Raw genomic sequence first — 25,288 nt, 5'->3', positions numbered from 1 at the left:
ATATATTTTTAGTTTTTTTTTTTTCCTCTGTTAATATTACTCATGGGACCAGAATAATGGTTTTGGCAAGGATACATTTACTTTGTAATTTTATCATATTTCAGTATCTCACTCATATTTTCCCTAGTATTTATCAAGAAAATATTATTACATACAGAAGTAAAAAAAATTTTCTTTAGGCTCATAAGCAATCACTCTGAAAATACAAATGTTTTTTTTGCATTAATGTGAGCTATATTGCAAAAATCAGTGTGTTCTTTGAATTTTAAAGTTTCTTTAACATGCAAATGTATACATTAATATTTATTATTAGCACTTTATATTTCTTTCTCTAAACTATGAATGTTCACTCAGTTTATAGGCTTGACCTTCACAAAATTTTGAATAGTCCATTCTCACTGTTCAGGGTTTATTACTTCTTTCTTAACACTATAATCATGTCGTTTTTACTGGTCTCCCCAGTCATTTATTACCAATCTTAAACCCATATCTGCCCATCCATAGATACTAAAAGCCTCCAATTTGCAGACATCACCTTTCACAGTGCTTTTAGAAAGCCCCAGCCACTCCTATAGACCCAACTATTCCCTTTCTCAAAGGTCGTATATACCTAACTTTCTGAGTTGGCTTCTACTTTTTCTGTTTGAGTTCCTCATTTGCATTTCAATTCTTAACCATTTAATTGGGGCTAGTTTTCTGCCAGATTCTCAGCCTCATTAGCTAGGAGTCAGAGCATCTATATTGTCTTTATCTACTTGGTCTCTGCGTGGTTCCCAGCACCAGGAATCAGGATGCTGAATATTAGTAGACTTCTCACTATAGTAGGTGGACTTTAGCTTACTTCAACAGGGCCAGTAAGAGGAAGATACCAGGGCCCTCCAAAGACCAGGAAAGGTACTGGGGCCACTCCTGTGTCGAATGGGTTTTTTTCCCCACTCTGAAACCCAAACTCACTCTTGGCAGATTTGTCCTTCACAGGAGTTTAGTGAGTTTATTATTTAGAAAATTGCCCAAATTATTTTTTCTTCTCATCTAACAAGCAACTACAACAACATGGATTATCTTCCTTAGTAACAACAAAAGCAATGACAATAACCCTTCTATGTTGTACTGGGTATTTTTCTTTCATTATTTTTATTATTTTGTGTGGTATATAACATTTATCCCCACTTTATAGGGAGGACACCGAAGTTCAGAGAGGTTAAGTGCCTCAGGTCACTTTGGGATATATGGTGGAGCAGGAGTTCTGATGTATGTCTCTCTGATACTAAATAGAGCTTTTTTCCAAGACGCCCCATTGTATGAAGCATGCTTTTGGGCCGCCTCTTCCCATTCTCAGTTTTTCACAGTAAACACACAGTGAAACTCAGTGTATAGGAAGAGAAATATGTATTGAACACTTACTATGTGTGTATTTCAAGCATCAGTCATGGTCTAGTAAGCATTAAGTACTTAATGAACGTTGAAAGAATGAATGAATAAGAGGATACCATGTAAATTAGTTAGAAAGGGTAATCTCCCTGTGCTTAACATAGTGGCAGGTGTATGGTAGGTAGTCAAGAAATATTTGTTGAATTGATGAGATTATCCATTCAAGTATTGTTGAGTTAATTAGAGCAGTGGTCTCCAACATTTTCAGCAGCAGGGACAGGTGCTCCTATGAGAATCCAATGCCTGATGATCTGAGGTGGAGCTGAGGTGGTGGTGCTAGCACTGGGGAGTGGCTGCAAATACAGATGAAGCTTTACTTGCCTCCTGCTGTGCAGTCTGGTTCCTAACAGACCATGGACTGGTACCAGTATGCGGCCCAAGGGTTGGGGACCCCTGAATTAGAGTATCTACTGTATTCTTCTATTAAAACGTGATGGTAAATATAAGTATTTGAGTCATAGATCTAGTCTTCTGATGAAGAAAAACTGAAGTTTAATTGATGCTTTTTTTTTGATTCCCCAAAGAGTAATTGGTATTATATGCTGAACTCTACTTCCAGAAGAAGGCTTCCTTTACCTGCTTCATCTTACTGAACTTCGTACTCATTCACACCCTAAAACTTCTTCCTTGACTTCTGCCCTTCCCTAGATAATGCCATCCATTCCCATGACTTCAGCTTCATTCCCACTGACAATTCTCATAGCTCTATTTAGACATATTTTTGCCTTGAAGATCCAGGGTCATATAAATGACTGTCTGCCTTAATCTAAAATGTCTTAAACAGAATTCTCTCCCTGCCCACTATATATACATATCTACTGCTGCTTCTTTGTGTCCCACATCGTTAAAGGAGAAGGAAGCTCTGTATTCAGAATGAAGACCTTTGGGTTAAAAGCAGCCTAAGTATTAGCACTAATGTGACCACATAGGGTTCACTTAGCCACTCCATTGGAGAAATCATAGTCCTCATCCTAGAAGTAAGGCCCCTAAATTAAGGGACTCACAGTAGTCTGCATCACTCCCTCCAAAGAAGTTTTTATCTTTCTGTGCTTTTCAGTGCCAGTTGACTTTCTACTCCTGCAAGCAGAAGAGGGAGGCTTCTTTCTCATTACCTCCTTTTTTCAAGTATAACATGAGAGAATGTACTCTGATTATCATTTATAACAAATCTCATTCCAAATTTTATCTAAAATACAAGTCTTGGGATTAAAATCTCCTTGGTTTTATATAACATTTAATTGGCTATAATAATCGTATGGCTTAGTAAATTACATTGAGAGTTTATACTGCATTATTGGTTTAGCTTATCCCAGTGTCTATCTTTAACCCCTAATTAGTGAAGACAATGATATTATCTTGAATTTTCATTGTGATTTTACATCTGTAGAATTCTCTCAAGGTTGTATGGACTTTCCCCCCATTGTCTGTTTGTTTCCTAGCTAGATAATAGACCATAAGTTGTTTTGGGAGTTATTTTTCCTGTTACTTCCAGTCCTCACAGAGGACCTGCTCAGTGATACTGTACAGTTAATTTCCTACCTACTTCTCTGGGCCTATCCATAGTTTCCCCTTTCTGTGCTATAGTTACTAGACTTCAACTGATAGTGTTAATTTTTTCCTGTTATAGTACTATAGTGTCATGTGGTTGTTCTTCTCATTTATCCTTCATCACACAGCAGGTAGAACCTATTTATCTAAAACAGTATATGAATTATCTTCAGACAGCTTTAATTAAGCCAAATGTTGTCTCTGTATAATACTAGCAAAGAAATCTTAAGCGTTCCTTGCCTGCATTTAGTCATATTAAAGGGAAATTTATAACTAGTATTTCATTCTTTTTATTCCAAAAATATTTACTATAACTCCTTATGTAGTATTAATGGAAGCTGTGGATTCTATTAAGATGACTAAAAGATAATGCACTTCTAACTTCCATTTTGGTATGGGTAAATCTTACTTACAAAAGATCATTCATTGTCTACCCAGGACTAAGGCAGGCTCTCAGAGAGCTTTGATATGGGTTTGTTTACAGCCCAAGGTTCTAGTACTGTCTTGGGTACATGTTTCTGATTATACTGCACTGGTTGTTTTAAAACCATAGCCTTTGACCTGACCTTATTCTATTTGACCAGAAGCAGCAGCATTAATTCCAGGGAGTATTACCAGACTCAGAGTATTCTGTAGGACCAAAGGTGAGTGGTTAACAGCAGTCGTATAGCTGGTACAGTGCTTCCTTCATTGTATACTATACATACTTCCCACAAATAGGACCCCTGCTTCAAGGGTGCCTGTATTTGGAGTGGTTAATTCCATAGCCTGTATGGGAAGATGATAGAAGATATTCTGTTAAGAACTTGACACTCAGCCTACTCCACTATCACTTTCTTTTACCTAATTCAGGGCCCAGCTAAAATACTCTGTGTCACTTCTTAGTAAGTACTTCAGAACCTTGACATTTAATATCATTCTAGTACTTCTGGTTTACAGAGAATCAAATAAGTTCAGCATATTGTAGAGAAGCTTCTTTGTGCAGCACTGTGGCAACTCTGCACGTCTTCATTCAGGCCACTGGGCCAATGCGTGACCACAGTTTGATTCAAGTCTTGGCAAAACGCCCTGTGATTCCTCCTGGAGCAAGAGGAGATAAGTCGCCTGGTGAGGAGCTGCCATGAGGCAGTTTCTCATAACGTACCTTGTGGGAAACTGCCATAAGGCCATTTCTCACCCATCTTCTAGTTTCAGTTGAGTGCAGGACTTTCCACCTTGTACATTGTGGGGTACAACTTCAGGTATCTGTGTTAAGTCTATGAAACTGCTTGGGTTTAGTTTAGAGTTGGCTCCTCGATAGCAGCATGCCATATCCCTTGGATCATGTTATCCAGCCCCTCCTATTTGATGTCATTATGTGAGACTAGAGATGCAGTGCACTGACATCATGCTGATTTTGCTTTTGCTGTCTATATAAGTAATAAATTGTCTGAATCCATTTGAACCAATTGTTTCCTTAGCAGCCAAAACTATGAAAGTGTGGTAAGCCAAATGAACAGCTGCAGTTGTCATATTTTGTGGCCCTGTTTGCCCACTGTGTTGCTACTTTGGGAATATTTGGCTGTGTGACACATTAGAGCTTTTACTGGCCACTCAGCTGCTGTATGTACCACAGGATACTCTTTGAACTTTGTACTTGTCTCTGGACAGAATGGGACCCCCAATTTTCAGGTAGACAGAAGCCAGGACTTTCTATTGGAATTATCCTTTGCTCACATTGGCAGGCCAAGGAAAATACCAAAACTTGCTCATTAGAAAGTCTTATTTATCCAACCAGGAGGACCACACAAATTCTGAAGCTCCCCATCCCACCCCCCACAAACCCCTAATTGTGATAGAAAGCAAAGCATAATCACAATGTTTGAGCCTACTCAGAATGGTGCCCTTTAAATGGTGCATTCCTATTTAGGAGGATGTTGTCTCTTGCTCATAGATCCTGTGGTCTCTTCAGTCGATGGCATTTTGGTTTACAAAAAAAAAAAAAGTTTTACCATACAAGCATCTATAAAACTTCCCTATTCTGGTATTAGATCTGGGCAAAATAGAAGACAACATACAGGGTAATTTATACTCACATATTTTTGAAAAGTTTTCTACATTACTTGTTGATTTTGTATTATGATCTTTTTAAATACAGACATTTAAGGGTATAAATTTCTCTCTAAGCACTACTTTAACTGCATTTCATGGATTTTAATGTATTTTTCATTACCATGTATTTCAACATATTGTATAATTTCTCTTGTAATTTACTTTTTGATCCAATGATTATTTAGAGTTTTGTTTACTTTTCGAATATGTATGGTTTTCCTGGTTTCCCTCAGGAAAATATTAACACAGCAAGTCTGGTTGCTAACGCCTTCATGTCTCTAAGGGAAATTGGAAACATGATTGACTCTTGGACAAACTCTGGGATTGTGGCACTCTGAATGTTTTTATGTTAATGGTTGATTTTGTTTTGTACGCCAGGAGCAGTAGACCGTGCTGTATCTGTTTGTCAGAATTGCTTTGTACAAACATCCAGATTGATGAAGTGTACTTGGTTTCATTATTGAGGTGCTAAGTTTCAGTTACTGTAGCTGGTTACATACCAAGATATGCCTACATAACCAGCCTTCCATATAAGTCATGAACATAAATTCAGATGCTCTTTCTACTCTTCCTTGGACAGATATTTTGTACATGTCCCTATATTTTGCTACTAGAAAGAAAGCATATATAAGAAGCTTGTTTCTGACCTGTCTGAATTCTACCCAATGCATGTCTTTTTCCTGCTCCTTTTACCCTGTCCCCTTTGCTGTGATAAATAAATCTTAGCCATACATATAACCCGTTGAGTCCTGGTGAATCATAAACTTGAGGGTAGTCCTCTGTGCCCTAAAACTGTATTCTAATTTAATTTTACTGTGGTCAGAGAACATACTTTGTATGATTTCATTTTTCTTAAAATATTACTGAGACTTGTATTATAACCTACAATATGATCTTTCCTGCTAAGTGTACCATGTAAACTTGAAAAGAATGTGTATTCTGCCATTGTTGGGTATATTCTATAAATGGCATTTAGGTAAAGTGGATAATAATGTTCAGATCTTCTGTCTTTGCTGATTTTTCTTCCCTAGTTCAGTCCATTGCTGAGACTGAAGCATTAAAATCTCTAATCATGATTGGAGAATTATCTATTTCTCTTTTCAATTCTGTAAGTTCTTGTTTCATATATATATGTATATATATATACACACACACACACACACATATATACATATATATGTATATATGTGTGTGTATGTATGTGTGTATATATATTTATATATATACATATACCTTTATTAGTTTCAAGTATATAGTACATTGGTTAGGCATTTATATAGTTTATATGATTTCTGATGAGAAGTTAACCATTAGACCATTGTTCTCTTGATTGTGATGTAATTTTTCTCCTGTTGGTTGCCAGGTTTGCTCTTTATCTTTGGCTTACAATAATTTATTATGTACTTTGGCTGGGCTTCCCTATGTTTTTTCTGCTTTAAATGTATTTAGTATTTTGTATCTGTGAATTTCTGTCTTTCATGAATTTTGGGAAATTTTCATCTATTATTTCTTCAAATATTTTCTCACCTCTTCATCTGGTATTCTAATTATATTTATTTATGACTGTTTAATACCACCTAATAGGTTCCTGTGCTTCTGTTAATTTTGTTTCAGTTTTTCTCTCTATGCCTCACCTGCTACAATTTCTGTCTTTAAGGTAGTATAGTGATTTTTTTTTCTAGAATTTTCATTTTATTAACTCTGTTTCTCTTATTCTTCTGAGAATGTGTTACATGTTCTTGATTTTTTATTGTATCTGTTTCTCTGCTGAGGTTTTCATGAATTGATCATTCTAACATCTCTGCCATACTGAGTCTGGTTCTGATGCTTTCTATGTCTTGTTACTGGTTTTTTTGTTGTTGTTGTATCATGCTTTGATATTTTTGGGGAAAGTTGGACATGATATATCAGGTAAAAGTAATTGAGGCAAATAGGCTTTAAGTGTGAGGTTTGATGTTTATCTGGCTAAAGGTTAGACTGTTTATTGTTTGCCAGTTTTCTAGAATGTCAGGATAAAATTTCCTGGTATCTTTGTTGTTGACTTCCTGCCTCTTTGGGTTCTCCCATTGTAGGTTTTTTTTTTTTTTTCTTAAATTCAATTGTATTCCCCTGTTACTGTGGAGGAGTCCTATTGATGTGGTGGTAAGCTGTGGGAGAGAGGAAGGGTTCTATAATTTTATAGCTGGGTCTCAGTGAGCCTGTGCCCCTGGGCTGTAACCTTCATAAGTGTTTCTCAGTTTGTCTTGTCCCCCGCCACCTCAGGTGAGACAGGAAGGCTAAATGGGGGGCTGAAATTGGGTATTTACCCCACATAGAAGGCTAGAGCCAACTGAATTGGTATTTTGAGCCAATTTGGGTATTTCACTTCCGAAAGTTGATTAAGCTCTGGTAAATAGTTTCTCTTGAGGGCAGGCCTTGTGAAGAAGAAGGGAATGTTCTGGGCATATTAAAAAATGGCTACTTTTCCCATCTTCTTGCTGAAAGTCTGAGAGAATTTTTCTTTGATCTTCATTGTAAGAACCCGGTAGGGCTCCTGGGGGTAAAACTCACATGTATATGAAGGCCTCCCTAAGATGGGGCTTCTTTGGAGCTTTTAACTCTCAAACTTGTCCACACTGAGCCTCTAGAAATCAACTGCAGTTTAGGTTTTCCTATCATGGTACTGGTTCTGGAGTTTTCTGTTCCTGGACTTCTGCTTTGGTCATTTGGATTTTCTGTAGCCTCCTGTCATCGCCACAAGTTTTGGGGCAGTGGTTTACCCTGTGAGCTCAATTCTCTGCTGGATCCAGGAAGAGTTGTTGATTTTCAATTTGTTCACCATTTTTTCTTGTTGTTCGAATGAGAGTGATGACTTCCAAGGTTCTTGTTTGTCAAACCAGAAACCAGAAGTCAGGTTTTTATTAATTGAAAACATGCCACCTTATATTTCATTGAGGATAGTCACTTAAACATTCTTGTCAGTTACTTTCAATATCTGTTTCATCTTGGAGTTGGACTAGAATGACTTTCTTCTCTTCTGATAATGTGTTATATATTCTTGATTCTTTGTATGCTGGGTACTTTTGGAGTATATCTTGGATATTATAAATGTTAAAATGAAGAGATTCTGAACTATGTTATTTTTATCCAATAAGTATTATTTCCTTTGTTTTAGCAGCTAGTTTTCTTGGCTGGACTTGAACAGCTAAGTCTTTCTTGTGCAGTAGCTCTTGTCTTTGTTCAGATCTGTTGTTTTTGGATGGGCTGCTAAGAGGCTAGTCTGTGCAAGCATTGTTCAGAGTTTAGTCAGAGATGTGGGTAATTAGGGCTTAGGCATCTGCTCTTCAGCTTTTTCTCTTCAATGCTCATGATTTCCTGAATTCTTTATATCTGGCTTTCCAGGCTTGAATGACTGGGTTTTTGACATGTGCTCACTTATGCTGTGAGCATTTGGATTGCACCTAGTCCCAGACTAAAAGGCACACCATCTCACCACCTGCAAGTGAGTACACACTCTCTGCCAATGTCTGTCTTCTCTTCACTCACTAGCACCTTCTGGGTGACAGCTATAATCTCAAATCAGAATTCATTCTTTTCCGTTTATTCTACACTAACGTGGTTCAGGGTTCAAATAGAGATGTGGGTAGACAGTTTGAGCATTCCCTTTCTTGCTCTCTTCCTTCTGGAACTGCCCTACTTCCTTTGGCATTTTACCAATTTGACTTTTCTGGTTCCTTAGGCCAGAATAATGATTTTCCTCCCTGTGTACCCACTCCTGCACTAGCTGCTATTCCCCATAAATGCTGCAGGCCCAGGATAAAAGCCATGGTGATGAAAACTTATCTGTATAGCTCCCTGTTTCTCTTCCTTCTAGCAATTTTGAATTCCCTGTGAGAGTCTGTATGCTTTTGTTCACTGTCCAGTACCTTAAGTTTCTTTCTGTTTCTATTATATCTAGGTTTGTAGTTTTCTGTGTTGATACGTGCAGAGGAGGGAGAGAGTCCTATAGGTTCTGAGTTTTATCATACCCAGAAATAGAAAGTTTTGAGCAATATTTGCATGAGAACAACAACAAAATATTTACTTTACTGAATAGCCTCTTAGAGACCAAGGCCATGTATTCTTTTAATGAACGTTGGTAAAGTAGAATCTTGTGATGTTCTAGCGTCTTGTTTTCCATACAAAAGGGAATAGGGAAGGGAGACATTTTAGTGATAAGAAGAATCCCTTGGGGGCTATGAGCAGCCTATATGATCCCACTTTGTTAAGTTGTGTTGAAAATAGAATAACTTTTCACAAATCCTGAAGATTTTAAAAACATATTTACAGCTGTTTTGAGTCAAATGCTAGATTCTCCTTAGTACTTAGTACGATGACTGTCATAGGTATTCAGTATTTGAATCCATTAATTATAGATTCACCATAATAATAAATTAGCTAAGAGTGAACATTTTGATTATCTCAGAAATAAGATGATTAAAGAAAAAATATTTGTATACTTTTCTTGTGCTCGTGAAGACATACAGCTAATACATTTCAAGCCATTTTAAATAAAAGATTAATTTTTCCATGACATACTTTGTTATATGGTGCTATATAAATGAATTGTTTGGGGAGAATCTCTGTAATGGTTATTTCTTACTTCTGTCTAACTCAGTTGTTGAAGTAGACTTAGGGAATAGTGAGCTAGATAATTAAATAAAGTTTATACGGTAGCCAGAGTAAATGAGTTTATTAATTTGAACACCTTGAGACTCTGTATAATAATTAGAAAGTTTATAGAAGTCATCAAGGAATTTAGGCTATAGAATAGCAAAGAAAGTTCCTCTAATATTGGGGTTAAAGTGTTCTGGAGAGTACGTCTATATACAAAATGTAAAATTAATCAAAATACAACTTGAAACACTTTTGGTTCATTACTCTCTTGTTAATTCACATGTAAAGGGTTACATGGGGTCTTAATGTCATTATGGTAAATCACAGGCTGTAGGTGCTACTATTAAATGGAAATGAGATTAAAGCAGCCATGTTGGTCTATCACTAAAGTTAGAAATTTGGCATTGACTTGTCAGTGTTATTATTATAAAAGAGATATAGTATTGGATTGTTTTCTGAGATTAATTAAAGTGTTCAGCATCATAACTCAGAAACCTCCTTCAGTTCTCTGCCCTAGGTTGTCATTTACTTAGTGCTAAAGACAGACTGGTGAACACTGAGAAGGCTTAGAATTTCTAAGGGGCTGTAGTAGCTATCTTGCTGTTAGCAATAGTGTAGCCTCTTTCTTACTAAGATAACTGGGTTGAAATCCAGTGCCCTGAAGCTGCTTTTAGGCTGTAAATGCATGAGTGAGCACTAAAAATGTGAAAACAATCATAGACCAGAATAACAAGGTAAAGTAATGCCAAAGAATGTTTTAATGGATATTCATGCATGTTGCCAGCAGGATTTTTTTTTCCCCAGATGATTTGGGAAGATTCAATTATAATTTAACAAATTTATATTTGATTCTTCTGAGCACCCAGTTACATTTCTGTTGGTTCTGTACCAGACCACATTAATTACTACACTTTGTCTTATTCTCACATCTCTGAGGTAGATGAATGCTTCAATTGAATGGAAGATAAGGAGCTGTATTTTCAAGGTACTTTTCTCATTATTAAAATGTCTGTGTGATAAAAAGGACAGTGAGAAAGTCTGTTTTAGAATGAGCTACATGAGGCATTAAAATCCTATAATGCATATATGAAATTTGGTGAAATGCTTTTGCCAAGACAATTTTCTCTTCAAATTAGTAACTAAATTAGTATATGGAAGAGGCCTTCCCTAAGATTGACTTTCTTAGTACCTAAAGCTGCAGCTAGACCTTTTCAGAACCAGATGATGATTCCAAGATGCTGATTAAATGGTGAAGTAATTTTCTTAAGTACTTGGAACCTGATTGTCTCTGGAGGCTTTGAAGCTGTGAGTTACAAAATAGACTGATTTGGTCTCCGGGAGTCTTTGCCAGATTTGTAATTGCACTGAGATTTTTAATGATCACAAATGACAACATGATGTCTTTCCCTCTCTAGGAGAGAGGCAATTCCTAGATAATGTGGAACAAAGTAGGTTTTAGTTTGGAAGACTTGGAAGGTCAGTATTCTTATAGGCAGCAGTATATCTAAGGTACAATTATGTAGCCATTGAGTTGTGACTACTTGTTTTATTGAGATAGCTTGAAAATGTCCATTAGACTGTAAGCAATGTGAGGGCAGGTTTTATGTCATTTTAGTAATCATTGAGTCTTGGCACAACTCTTGGCTGTGGTAGATTCTTATAAATTTTTATTGGAAGAATGGAAATTATGTTGTATTACCATGTCCTAGGTTTCTTGTTTTAGCATGGGAATAGAGGTAGCAGTACTGGACAGAAGGCAAGGCAGGCTATTCTTTCCCTGCTGCTCTTGGCAAAGAGGTCTTCATATTTCAAGACTTTCAAGTGTTGCCTTGTCTGTGAAGCCTTCATATCTTCTCTGGGTACAATTGACCTAACCGCTCTTCCTTTAATGTATCCTTTACTTCTTTTATAGCATCTATGACATTTTTATTGCATTTTTTATGTGTATCTGCCTCTTTCCACAATAGAAAACTCAATTACCATTCATCTGTTTACTCCTAGTATAATATTAGGAATGATTTTGGTTGCAAGTAGTAGGAAATACAATTAATAGAGGCTTAGACAAGGGTGTAGTTATCTCACGAAATAAGTTTGGAGGTTGTCAATTCAGGGTAGATGTCTTCAAGGACACATATCTTTCTCTTTTTCCAATTCACCAAGCTTAGCATGGGGTTCTCATTTTCATGATGGTACAACCGCTCTACTGCACACCTCACATATGTATTCTACCCAGGAAGAGGGAAAATGGCAGAAAGGTTTGCCAGAAGTATGTCCTTGATAAAAAGACTTTCCCCTTACATCACATTGGCTAGATCTGGGTCACGTGGCCACCTTTAGCTGCAAGAGAGTCTGAGAACTTTTCCAGCCCTTCTCCTGTAGAAAGACGGGGCAAAAGCATTGTGGATGGCATTTGTGTAGGTAGTCTACATTGTCATTTTCATGATTGGAGTCTCCCTCAAAAATGTCCTGGCACATATCCAATTAACATATTTTAGCAGTAGGCATACCATCTTAAATCTCAAGGACAAAATCTGTTTCTTTGCTATTCTTTCAGATTCTTTATCTATTTTAAAAGTGTGATCTGGCTCATGGTTTCAAGTTAAACTTACTTTGGCCATTTTTAAAATGTAGGATATGGCTAGAGATGGAAATAAGCAGTAGTAGAAGACAGTATGGTTCCAGGAACTTGGCGCCAGCAGTGTAGAAACCATTTAACTCTGTAAGTGATGGAGTCCATAAATCATCTGTCTGCTTCCTAGGGTTCTGTGATTTCTAGATGTCCTTCAGCATTCAATTCCTTCCTCCTTTTGTGAATTGCATTTGATAGAGAGAGGGGCTGTAGCACTTGAGGGGTCAATGTATTTGTAATGTGAGCTTATTTAATTTCCATATCAACAAAGAGTTTCTGGATATCCTTTAAGCTGGTTAGAATAAAGCTGAGGGCAGCTGGGAACCCTTAGAACCCTCTGGTCTTTACTGCTGTTCCCCGCTCTTATTCTCTATTGCCTTCTTAGGGTTCCCCTTCCTGTGATTTATGAGTTTACATGCATTCCTTACTGCATTCTCTAGATAGTTGTGAATTTTAATGTCTCTTTCTTTATCTGAATACAGTTTTCAGCCATAAATTCCCTTGTCCTTACCACAGCAACCGGAAAACCCTACAGTCATATCTATTAGACAAATCCCTTTCCTCAGAGACCAAGCTTTCCTCCATAGGCCTTCCATTTAATTGTTCTAGGAAAGGCAGGAACTTTTCTGAACACCTCTTTATTTGTTAATTGTGCTTCTAGAAAATTTATGCCCAGTTCAGTAGTGGAGAAACTTTTCTTTTGAGGGCCACATATATAAGGAGAAAGAGATCAAATAAGGGTCACACGTGTAAAGATCTTACTTAGAAGGTGGTTCTTTTGTGTAGAAGTTTTATTTTTGAGAGAAAACATTCTTTGCAATTAAAAACAGTACACACGCCCGTAAAGGACACAGAACACAAAATTTTAACCAAAAGCTATAGGTTCATAAAAGAAGAAATACAGCTAGCTTACATATACATTATATATTATCTAATTCAACCTGACTTGTGATCAAGGAATTGTAAACTAAAGTGGTGAGATACCATGTTTAATCTATTGAATTCACAAATTTGAAAACAAAATCCTCATACTCACTGATGAGTATGCGGAATAGATAGTCTTTAAAAGTTATTGAATTATAAAAGATTAGGCATACCAAAAAGTAGGGAGGCAAATATAATAAAAACTTCTGTTCACCATTTTATTTCACATCTTTTATAAAAACCCAACCCTCCGTAATCTGGTTCATTTTCTTCCTCTCTTCTTCTATAATTGTCAATCCCCTTAAAGCCAACCTGAGGCAACCACTCTGTACTCAAACATTTTTGTACACTTGTGGTCAAAATGAAATCGCTTCAAACTTTCTAGAGGGCAAGTTAGCAATACGTATCAATTATCCTAGGAATTTAATCAGAAAATGAGATGCACATAAAAATATAAATAGGCACATTTATCAGCATTATTTATAATAAAAGAATGGAGCCATCTTAATTGAACACCAATAAAGGACTGGTTAAATAAACGATAAATATTTATATAACAGATTATGAAGCAGCAATGAACATTTATGCATGTTCCAAGTTAGCTGCCTTATTAAGCATGTATCAGTTTGGTGACTAGAGAATATTTCTCACACATGTCATGCAAGAACCTGTAGTCAATCCAACATTAAAACATAACTTGTTTTTTTGTTATGAATAATTAAAGTAGAAAAAGAAAGGTTATGGGGAAAATGAGAAGTTAAAAGATTGGTTGAGTTTATTGTGAAAGGACAGTGAGGCAGGCAACTGATTTGTTTAGGCTATTCAGGGGATGTGATGTCTTAGCCATCAGTCATTGAGTGCTTTCTCTGTGTCAGCTGAGTTGCTGGATGCCATCAGTGCAGAAAGGCCAAGTGATGGCCTCATCCCTGAAGCAGCTTGTAATCTGAGGGAGATAATACACACACAGTTAGAAAATTGGTAAGCAAACAAGAGAGAGTAATATTTGGCAAAGGAATACTGCATATTTGAATGCTATAGAAATTCAGAAGACAGAGAGTTTATGTTCTGTGGGGCTAATAGAGATATATTTCTAAGGAGGTGGAGAATTATACTGTCATTAAAAATGGCATTTTGGATTCAAAGAAGCCAAAAGGAAGGGACATGATATTTAAATTAAGGGGAATGGTATGAACAAAGGCTTGGAAGTTGGGAACTATATAGCATTTGTAGAGAGCTAGCTTGACTAGATCTGTAGGGTTCTTGTCGAAGTGGAAAAGCAAATAAAAGGACCAGGACACAGCCTAGAATGTCAATCATAGGTCCTGTTTTAGAATCTATGATTCAGGTTTACATGCAGTTATATTTATTACTTTTAATCGCAAGTTGCAAAAACTGTCAATTTAGTATTAGAAAATCCACTGTAGGACATATGATATTAAACAGAGCTGAAAATTTTCCACTCTTGATTCAGTACTATAGTGGGGTTGGCATTAGAGTGAGAATTAGACCTGGAATGTGCTACGAGTTCTACCAAGTAGCCACTCTGTAAGCAAACCAAGCCTTGGTTTCCTCATCTGTAAGACGAGTATGATATTATTCATCTTACTGAACTCACAGGGCTCCTAATGTGCAGATCAAGTAAAATGATGTAAAGATTCCTCTTGATGCAGTGCTGGAGGAGCAAAAAAAAAATCTTCAGACAGATCCCCTCTGTACCCTCTACTCTCTCTCCTCAACTCTGACAAAAAGATATGTAACTAGGGGAAATAAGGATTTATAGAGAAATGTGAACCCACCAGAAAATCGAGTACTGAAGTGACAATAGCCCAGAAAAATACTCCCCTAGCCCCAGTTCCAGAATCTTTAGTGCTTTGTCCCCAGACAGTTGGACTCCAGTGTAAGATTTTGGGGTTGCTTTTTAGCCATCACTATATCATAATAAACATCCTCTTTTGTTTTGGCTGATTGATCCCAGAGCTATACTGATTTGGGAAATCAACTTGGCAGGCTTTCCACAATGTAATTCCAGGAAACAGTAATTCTTAGGAACCCAAAGCCACCCCCAGATGAATGATAGTCCCTCACCCTTAATTACTTAGAATGGAATGATATTCTGAATTCTCTTGGTCCATAGGGTTACTTATCAGCATTTCTTTCAGGGCTGCTTTTTGGAGAAGGGCCAGCAGAATGAGTCAGATCTTTTAGGTTTTGTTTATAGAGTGGCCATCAGGATATATTTCTGGATCAGCCCAGTGCAATGAGTTTCCTTTGGCACTGGCTAGGCCTGGTGTGTTTTTGATTGTATCTAGGTAGTTTTAGGAAATCATTTTAGTGGGTTAATTTCTAAATATATTATACAAATGTTAGATACATTGTTTCTGTGCTGTCTTGCTATTGGTCTACTTTTAACGAAGAAGCTATAATATGGTGATACCCAGAAAAATGTAACAATTAATCTTTTAGATAAGACAGCATGAGAGGTAAAGCAACAAGTGATCTTATGGCTACAATAACCCCTGCAATGAATACCTCAAGATGTGAACAGTTATATCTTGGCTCTTTACTCTCAAGCTTCTCTGATACTTTTTTTTTTTTTTCCACCCAGAAGAAAACCTTTTTTAGGAGGGGAAGGAAATAGAGTCCCAGAAATGTCTCAACTGCTGAAGTAACAGAATAAAGGACTAGCCCAGTGCATATTCCCTGGTCAGGATCAAGTCTCCCATACCCACCCTATATGATCCAACTCTTTACTGCCATACCATTTCTGCTTTACCGTAATCTATTTCAGCTATGTATTAAGAAGCAAGCTGATTAAGTTAATTTATACATGTGTGAAGAGCTGATAACCCCCCTCTAATTTTCCCAGTAGTATATACTTGTTTTCCCCAAAGGATAAGAAAGTTCATCTCTAGATGTCTAAATTCAGGTCTCCCATTTATCTGTCCCAAGGAAATAATCAGACATTAGAGTAATAATTTATATTTAAAAATATATACTGCTACATTATTTATGACACCAAAAATAGAATCAATTCTTAATGGCTGCATAATTTTTTTATTGTATGGATGTAATGACATTTATTTTCAAGTGATTGAACATTTAGAGAGTGGTTAAATTATGATACATGAATATAATTCAGCCATTAAGAATCATGTTTATGAAGTATTTAATTTCATAGGAAGATTATTACAATGTATGAATTAAAAAGTTGGACACAAAGTGGAATATCATGAGCTCAACTTGTTAAAATACAATATTTATTCAATAAATTTCGATAAATTTTTCATGTCTAGTATGTGCCAAGTATAGTGATGAACATGATGCTATAGCATCAAGCAAGATTTACGTGATCCCTGCCAACATTAAACAAAATAGGACATCATTATGAATCTCCCTTTGGGGATTGGTGATTTCTAGTCAAATGTGATTAAGCTCGTTTTCTAATTTGTGGGCTCTCCAGGAACTTGGTTTCATTTCTTGTCTGCTTTTGGTCTGAGAATTCATAGCTCTCCGGTTCAATTAGATCGATCAGTAGATTTTAAAAACAATAGCAACAGGCATTGCAAGCCTAGCATTCTCTATCATCTTTAGTTTTCTTTTTTACCTATGTAGTCAGTGTTGCCCAACAACATCAGTGTGACAGTTTCTTGAAATCTATCCTTGTGATCTTTGGACTGCTTTTGCAGGAGAAGATATTAGTTTGCAAAGAAAAGTTTCTGCATAGGCCTTTTTATTTTACCTTACAAACAAACCCATAATCATGCTTTTATAGAATGTAATCTTGGTGTGTAGTGTTATCAACTTAATTTTGTTCTCGAGACGAATTTCCTTTTAAAAATTTGATGCTTATAGGAAATGGACCTTTACTCAGAAAGTTTTTATTTAAGAAGCTATAAATCTTTTTTATTTAAGAAGTTCATCCTGCAAAATATACCTTCTTTAGGATTGAGGTTAATATTTTAATTGTCTGTAACAGACCATTAAATTTTGGTTCTCCCAATAGCTTTATTGTAATGTCTTTGAAACATGTTCACTTCAGTGATTTGCTTTGTTAGATAGTGGTGCAACATTATACATATCATAGAACTATGCTTTCTAAAGCCTGAGAGGTATAACAGATTTGTTCCATATACTGTTTGTGATGAATTCTCAATGCCATTTTTTTTTTTTATGATGTGCATGCACCGTAGGACAATGGGAGTGTTTAAAATGTGAGAACTTCTTTTTCTGGTTGACTTGTAAGTATTAAACTCTTGAAGTTATTTAGTATATCTGACTTAATTTAATTAAAAATATTATAATACCCAAACTTCTTATATGATCGCATTTAATGCACCAGTTTGCTACATTTTGGGGCTAAAATTCTGTGTTGTGTACCTAAGATAATAGAACCAAAGCCACATTGTTTATTCTTCTACTTTTTCGCTCACACATGGTGTACGTTATGCATTGATCTTGTCCAGCAATATTAACTTTCTTTAACAGATTGATCTGCTATCTGAAGAGTGTTATTAAAATTTAATTGGTAAACTAAAAATAAGCAGCTAATGCCATAGTGCATTCTGGTAACTCATAAAAGAAAAAAGAAAGTAAAGCCTAATGTAGTTTTGTGAGGTTAAAAGAAGGTGAATATATATTTATTGGCTATTCTAGGGTACATATAAATTACCATTTTTCTTCTCTTGATAAGTGTGATGTAATGGACTACATTTATAGGTGATATACTTTTTCATGTGCGGACTATTTACTGTTTTACCTACTCGCACTGAACTGCAATGAATTATATAGCACTATATAATAGGAGTAAAGCCCATCTGTGACCCTTGTTTTCCTCAGAGAAGCTTTTCTGGACAGTGACTATGGCTAACATGATTCTTAAGCTATGTCCTATGTGTGCTGTACTTCTGATTCACTAAAATGATGCAGATCCTACCAACATGCATCATCTTCATAATGGCCTCTCCCATTTTATCTCATGCCTACATTGAGGATTCCTTTTGCCTTATTGCTTTTCTTGTTTTTCTTCTCAAAAACAATTCTAGATTTAGAAGAGGCACTTAACCACATTCTTGCTATTAGTTCTATCTTTTTTCTTTTTGATGAGTCTGTTCTGCTGCTTAAAGGCACTTGTTTTCAGAGTACCCCAGAGAACCTATTAGCTTAGAATATTATCATGGCATTTTGTTTATCTTAAAAGTAATACTTGCTTAAAATGAACAAAAGACTTGAAACAAGCACTTTACAAAATATGTCCGAATGGCCAATTAACATACAAAAAGATGTTCAACTTCATTAGTCATCAGGAAAATATACAATGTGATACCACTACCACCTACCAGAATAGCAAAGATGAAAAAGACAAATACCAAGAGTCTATAAGAATGTAGAGCAATTGCAACAATGCTGTACTGCTGCTGAGATTGTATATTGGTACAATTACATTGTTTATTCGGAAATCTGTTTGTGAAATAATGAGTAGAACCGAATATAAGTATGTCTTTGATCCAATAATTCCACTTCTAGGCACATACATAACAGAAATAGGTATATTGGTTCATAAAAGATATGTACAAAAGTGTTTACAGCACTGTTTGTAATAAATCTAAACTCAAAACAAATGTCCATAAGCAGTAAAATAAATACATTAATGGGGATATGAACCTAACATGGAATCAGTAGTGAGAATTCATGAATTACAACCACATGCAACAATATGGATGAATCTTACAAACATGGTGTTGATAGTGCTGGATCTTTATGTTTCACGAATATTTATCCCAGGCTTACTTATATTTCTTTTGACATTGATTTATGAAAATTCAGTAAGCCATTTCATTGTGTACTTCAGGGGTTGGCAAATAATGCTTTGCTGCCTGTTTTTTTTTTCTCATAAACAGAATGGTTTTTACATTTTTAAATGGTTGAACATTTCTAAAAGAAAATTTTGTGACACATGTAAATTATGTAAAATTCCAATTTCAGTGTCCATAAACAAAGTTTTATTAGAATGTAGCCACACAGATTCATTTCTTTGGCTGCTTTTGTACTGCAACAGCAGTGTTGAGTAGTCGTGACAGAAACTACATGGCCCACAAATCTTAAAATATTTACTCTCTGGCCCTTTATAGGAAAAGTTTGCTGACTCTGATATACACCAACTGATGTGTCATTGGTAAACTACTAAAGGATATTTATTTTTAAAAAGTACTTGTCTTACACAGATAATCATTTAAATAATTCCTGTCTTATTTTTTTTCTCCTTGATATGTACTGCTATTTATCATGATTTAACATGCCTAGACATTTTGCTTGTTTAAATAAGCAAGCACAGGTTGATTATTTCTTCCCATCTAGATTGTAACTTTCAGGAGGGTAGGGATTCTTGTCCCCTTTGTATAGTGCTGTGTTTCCAGCACCTAGGCATGTAGTAGAAACACAATATATATTTATTTGAGTAGTCATACAGTTTATATTTGTTGAATTGAAAAGATGGCTGTGCTGAACCTGCTGCATATTACTTTACCCAAATCTGAGGATAACTGGATGACAGCCTGAAACAAAGTGTACATTCTTCATTTGCATAATGCATAGAATCTCCAGATTCTAAAAGGTAAGTATCTAAGGAATTCAGCAGAATCTGACAGCACCTTTGATGCTGCTGCCATTGGTAGATCACTGGGAGGAATAGCACCTATAAATAATTATATATTACATATATTGATTTTAAAAATTATTCGACATATGATTTTATAATTTATTAATTTTATATTGATAATATTTACATATTTAAATATATCGTAAACCTTTATGTCAGTTATTATATTTATTCATTGAGATTAGTGGGCCTAGCAAAGTGAATGGCACAATAGTAAGTACCTAAAAGTTAGGTAATTGAAGAATTAAGCAAGCTCTTTGGGACTAGGTTGTTTTGTGAATGTAGGGGTATTGTTTAGTGGTTTCCCACTACCCTTAGAATAAAATCCAAGCTTTTCCTCCAGTAAAGCCTTGTATGATTTGATTATTTGTCTCTGTCTCCAACCTCTCTCTTCTCTCTTGCTTGCCATGCTGAAGCCACACTGAACTTCTTTAATTCCTTCTAAAACCTTAAGTTCCTTTGTGTATAATTTAAAAAATTTTTATGACTCTCCCATAGTCTCTAAGCTCTATTAGGCAGGGATCACATCTGTCTTATTTACCATCAAATCTCCAGTGCTTAGTAAAATTACTGAAATGTAGCAGTAAGTATTTATTGAATGACTACATACACAATTGAAAGAGCACTAGACTTGGTGTCAGAAACCCTAGGTTAAAATCCTGGAATGTGTTCTGAATCTTGATCTGGATGTCAGTTACACAGGTGTGTTTGTGAAGTCATTGAGATGTTGCAGTTATAACATGAACACTTTTGATGTAAATATGTTCGTAAGTTGAAAACAACAATCCTGGGATGTCCATACTTCCTAATTATGTGAACATGAATGAGTCAATTTCTCTGAAATTTATTTTTATCATTTATCAGTAGGTATTATTATATCTACCTCATAAGGTAGTTGCAAGCACTGATAATGTTTGTGAACTGCCTTGTATGTATACAACATCTAGCAGTTGAATCTTTAATACATAAATGATGTGGAAGAAAAGAAGGTGCAGAGGAGAAGTGCTCAGAGACCTAAGGGGAATAAACCCATCTTTTACAGAAGAGTCCTTAGGCAGCTTAAGAGAGCTGGGGCTTTAACAGACACCATGAAGAAACAATGGACTTCATCCTATCTCTAGAGTAAGATAAAAGGCCACAGAGCCCTTAAGCCCTCTTTTAAAAATTAGGAGGGCCTTTGGACTTGGGGAAGAGAAGAGCAGGAGACTAGGACAGGCAAATTACTGTAATAGTGTATCTGACCTACCTAACCAACCATGAGAGAGCCATATAGCTAAAAAATAAAGCTAACATTGAAGTGCTTTTCTACAAATTAAAATGTAGCCTGCAGTGTTTCAAAGCTAATAAGGAGCTAGATATAATTGAATCTCAGAAGATTACTGAAATAAGAATCATTACCAGGATTAGAAGTTTCTAGACTATGATTTCCCAGCCTTCCCACTGCAAGGCTGGGAAAAGATGAGCAAGTACATGTAAAGAACATCAAAAATGGGAAAGGAAGCTCTTAAAGAACTGACAGTACATATTCCAAACTTAAATAGTACATGCAGTTGAAGCTAAAACTTTAAAAGCAAATTTTATTTTATTTTTTAAATTCAGCTTATAAAGTATACATTATACTACATTTTTCTCAAGTAGTAATACAGTTAATGTATTGAATGGGATTGACAAACTAGAAAATAAACCACCAGAAATAGATTGAAGCGAGACATTTTAGGAAAATAAAATCTTTGTTATCCTTATAAGTTCTGCTTGCTGTGCATTTATTGTTATCAAGAACTGTTCTAACTGTTCTCATTTAATCCTTCTCCGAAGCTTATGAAATTAGGGCTACAATTGATAACTTCATTATGAATAGAGGAACTGAGGTTTAAAGAGTTTAAATAATTTGCCCAAGGTCAGATAATAATTGGCAGGGCAGGCCTCAAACTCTGGAACATATGATGGCAAAGCCCATACTCTGACCTGGTGGAGCTCTTGTCATGATGTATATAACCTGCTGTTGTTTTAGAAGCCTTATTACTGGAAACCTGCCCAGTGCCAGCATGCCTTCCATATATAAGAAATCCACATAGAGAAGAAATCATGAAAACTATAGACTGATGAAACTTACTTGAATATTTTGGAAGAGGATATTTGTAACATTCTGTCCCTGAATTGTAAACTCCAAAAAAGCAGATAATTTGTCACTCTTGTTCACTACTGTTTCTCTAAAGCAGAGTTTTTCAGCCTTAACAGTATTGACATTTTAGACTGGACAATTCTTTGTTCTGGTGGCCCGATCTATGTATTGTAGAATGTTTAGCAGTATCCCTGGCCTCAACCCACTAGATGCTAGTAGCACCCCTCCGCAGTTGTCACAAAAAAAAATCTCTCTAAACATTGCCAAATGTCCCCTAGGGAAAAATTGCCCCCAGTTGAGAACAAATGTTCTAAAGAATAGAACAACGCCTGGCAAGTAAAAGACAGGAATGAATAGTGTTCCACAAAGTGTACTTTTTTTTTGATATGCAAAATAACTAGAGGGAACCTTGAAAATATTCTAGAACTTTAATGTACATTTGTATATGCATAGAAAAATATAACATATCAAACCCATGCTTTTATATACTATTTTATAGGACAAGGCTAAAGTGGATACTAAAATAAATAATTGAAAGAAACATTAAGTAAATAAGTATAGATAGTAGATACATTTAGCAAAAATCATAAAATTGATTAAGGTGGTATATAAATGACAAGTTTGATGCACTGATTGTACTAAAGGAAACTTAATATGTCCTGAACACATTTGGTATGAGAGCTTCCCCTAAGTCTTGTTTGTGTAGGTCACTAAAACCCTCATTAGGAATATTCTAGTGCCCTGCACCAACTAGACACAGATGTGGAAGACAAATTGTTTACCCTCTGAGAATTGGACACTGAGAGATACTATAAGCTATGCACACCTGTATGGGATAGCAACTAAGTTCTATATTATAGTATGAGAGTTCAAAGGGAAAAGATTACTTCCTATTCAGGAAATGAGGAAAACTTCACTACTGATATTGAAGGATGAATGGAATTTAATAGGTGTAGATAAGGAAGAGGAAAAAGAACAGAGGCGTACAGTTGGAACAGTTTATATTTAAGGGATGAGTAGAGGCCACTTTGGCTAGAAAATGCTATAACTGAAGGAAAGTAGAATCTGGTTGTAGAGAGTGTTTAATGCCAGGCTGGGTAAATCCACGGAACAGTGATTTTTATTTCCTAATGTCTGGCTAAAAGTTGCTTTGTTGTTGTTCTTGTTGTGTTGCCATTACTGTAGAAATAACGTTCAGATTGGGATGGGGACCTCAGAATCAAGATTGATGAATACTCCTGCTTAATAAGATATAAAAACTAGAATACGCACACACACAAGAGGAGAGGGAGGGAAGAATGGAGGGAGGGTGGAGAGAGAGACTGAGACCAGCTGAGCAAAGAAAAAAAAAAGCAACAAAGGATCAGAGTGGAAAGAGCAGCCTAAACCCTGGCAACAGAAGAAAAAGTAGGAGCAGGAGGGTAACCTGGGACTGGTAGAGTTCAGGGTTTGGGAGTGATATGGGTAATATGCTGTGAACCCCATATCTCTGTAAGGAATCTTTGTTCTTTAGAACAAGACTCTGATCATTGGAAGTTTACTACTGGAATACTAAGTGAGGCAGCTGACAGATTATACTGATTTTTGCCTGCTTGGTTTCATCTTTCCCTGGAAGGGAGCTGCCTCTGATGCCCATTCTCTCTACCACATTGACCTCTGGAGAGGCAAGTCCTCTTTGAAAATTTTGGCCCATGCCTGACAGTCCTTTCCTTTGCGGTTCCCCTGACACAACTGAGAATGGCTTCATTCTTTATAAAAAGACTTTATTAAATATTAAAGATTAAAAAGGAAATAAAATACAAGAAGTCCTACCAGATTTACTTTGTATCTCTGATATCATTGTACTCTTACCAGTCAAATCTCCTTTCCCTACTGCTGCTAGAGATATCTTCTTAAAATCCAAATTTAGCCATGACTCCCTTGCTTTTTCATGACTTCTCATTTATACAGGGATTGTACTTTAGTACATTAACTTTCTTATGGGTTTTCCTGGAGTGAGAAAGGTTTTATAATTCTCTTTACATACTGCTTATTTTAGTTTTCTGACTTGGAGAGGTTATAGTTAAAATTGTGACGGTACTTGGGAAGAGTGAAGGACCTTCCTCTGAATATGTATAAGCATTCCAGCTCTTTCCTAAAGCCTTCCTGGAATAGCTTCATCTAAGGGTCAGGGGTTGCTGGATTAAAAACTTTGTTTTCTGTGGCACTGGGTTTCTAATCAGGCATGTCTAGGCTGCTTCCAGGAGAAATCTCAGTGAGTGGGAATATAGTTCTCCACCTCAGATCAACCTGAAGAATTCAGCCCTAACCCATTTTATATATTGGTGTTCTGCATAAGATTTTTTGAGAGTGGTCTGCTATTTTAAATAAAAGGTGGGATGATGAGAAATCATTAGATGGCTTCTAAAGTTCCTTTTGGCTCCAAAATTCTCTGAGAATTCAGCCCCCTTCACTTCTTTCTTGATTTACTTTATGTTACTTTTGTTCCATACAATTAAAACCTTTTAGCAAGTCAGAGTTCAAGAGGCTTTGGCAGTTATCTTGTCCAGTTTCCCAAACTGAACTCCAACAAATAGGACTCCTGAGAAACATTGTTGCTTACAAAAAGTATTATGTACCCAAATACGCTGAGAGATTATACTTTTGATATATTTCTAATTAGCAATTTTAAGCCTCTGAAGAGTCTTCCAATAAAGAAACCTGTTTAACCTTAAGACAGTATTTTTTAGATTTTTGAATAATGTGCCTTTTAACACTTTTCCAGAGGTCAATTTGGGAAACACTCATCTAGTTCATCCCCTCCTAATGCAAGTAATTTGAGATAGAAAACGATTTTCTAATATTATACAACTAGTTATCAGGTCTCAGTCTCATATTTATTCCCTGATTGTCTCTGTTTCATATATACTTAACTTCTGACTTTATTAAGATATAATTAACATGTAACATTAAGTCTAAGGTAAACATAATGGTTTGATACTAGTATATATTATGAAATGATTGCTATAATAAGATTAGTTACAGGTCATCACCTCATATAGTTATAATTTTGTGTCTGTTGAGAACTTTTAAGATCTACTTGCTTAGCATCTTTCAAATATACAATAGAGTATTATAACTATAGTCACCATGCTAAACATGACATCCCTAGAACTTAATTCATCTTAAAACTGGAAGTGTGTACTTTTTGACCACCTTCACCCATTTCCCCCACAGCGGGCAACCACAAGTTTAGTCTTTGTGTTTATGAGTT

At 35.9% G+C, this 25,288-nt stretch overlaps 1 protein-coding gene across 4 annotated transcripts in view; it reads left to right on the top strand.

The window, feature by feature from the left end:
- PRRG1 (proline rich and Gla domain 1) overlaps positions 1 to 25,288 on the top strand; it is an 85,061-nt gene that overhangs the window by 12,512 nt on the left and 47,261 nt on the right. The window contains exon 1 of one of the 4 annotated variants that reach the window (XM_039840028.1): positions 8,527 to 8,551. The exons of the other annotated variants lie outside the window; for them this stretch is intronic. The gene's annotated coding sequence lies outside the window, so the exon portion shown is untranslated. Of the gene's footprint in view, positions 1 to 8,526; positions 8,552 to 25,288 lie in introns of those variants that run through there. 4 annotated transcript variants of the gene reach the window in all.

Source organism: Pteropus medius, unplaced genomic scaffold (assembly GCF_902729225.1).
Source record: "Pteropus medius unplaced genomic scaffold, Ma_sr-lr_union100, whole genome shotgun sequence".
Classification (NCBI taxonomy): domain Eukaryota; kingdom Metazoa; phylum Chordata; class Mammalia; order Chiroptera; family Pteropodidae; genus Pteropus; species Pteropus medius.
This window is presented reverse-complemented; position numbering and strand designations above follow the sequence as displayed.